Source organism: Carlito syrichta, unplaced genomic scaffold, assembly GCF_000164805.1.
Source record: "Carlito syrichta isolate Samal-C Ts95f unplaced genomic scaffold, Tarsius_syrichta-2.0.1 Scaffold316493, whole genome shotgun sequence".
NCBI classification, from domain to species: Eukaryota; Metazoa; Chordata; class Mammalia; order Primates; family Tarsiidae; genus Carlito; species Carlito syrichta.
The window spans coordinates 447,600-448,397 of NW_007260589.1; the positions used below are offsets into that span (position 1 = coordinate 447,600).

At 47.7% G+C, this 798-nt stretch overlaps 1 protein-coding gene across 1 annotated transcript in view; it reads left to right on the top strand.

Moving 5' to 3' along the window:
- The window catches only part of NOC3L (NOC3 like DNA replication regulator), a 32,470-nt gene that overhangs the window by 2,139 nt on the left and 29,533 nt on the right, over window positions 1-798 (top strand). The window lies entirely within an intron of this gene.

The following is a 798-nucleotide window of genomic DNA, read 5'->3' on the forward strand; positions in this document are numbered from 1 at the left end:
AGAGATGAGGTCTCGCCAAGTTGCCCAGGTGGGTCGCGAACCTGCAGGCTCAGGCAATCCACTCGCCTTGGCCTGCAAAGTGCTGGGATTACAGGCTGAGCCACCGAGCCCAGCCTGGCAACATCCAAGTAGCCAGAACTACAGGCACATGCTACTGTGCCCGGCTCATTTTTTGGATTTATTGTAGAGATGAGGTCTTGCCAAGTTGCCTGGGCTGGTCTTGAACCTCCGGGCTCAGGCAGTTCTGTCGCCTTAGCCTCCCAAAGTGCTGGGTTTACAGGCTGACCCACCGAGCCCGACTGTAACTTATTCTCTTAATCCTGACATATTGAGTTTGATCCTTTAGCAGCATATTATTGTGATATATAAAAGCTTATTGGATCAGAAGTTAGGAAACTTGGGCGCGGGAGTGACATGAGGGAGTGAAGACAGAACACAGAGGTAGATAAAAAGTGACTGGTCCTATGATAAAGGGTGCATACATTTGGTGAAGGAAGAAGTACAGGGGAGGGGAAACAACTGAATGAGAGCTGGAAGGACAGAAGCTTGAGAGAGTGGGATGAGCATAAGGGTTTGGGATGTGGCCCTTGGAGAGGTGGCTGAAGTGCACTGGAAGTGAAAGTCACTGGAGATGAGAAGGAGCTAAGGGGCTTCATCGTTGACCCTCAACTAGAGGCATTTCAGAGTATGTGAAACATTTAGTGTTTGGTTGTTACATGGCCTGGGAATGCTCCTGACATTTGGATTTCAGAACTCAGAGATGTTAGCATTTTTCTTTTTTCTTTTTTTTTTTTTTTT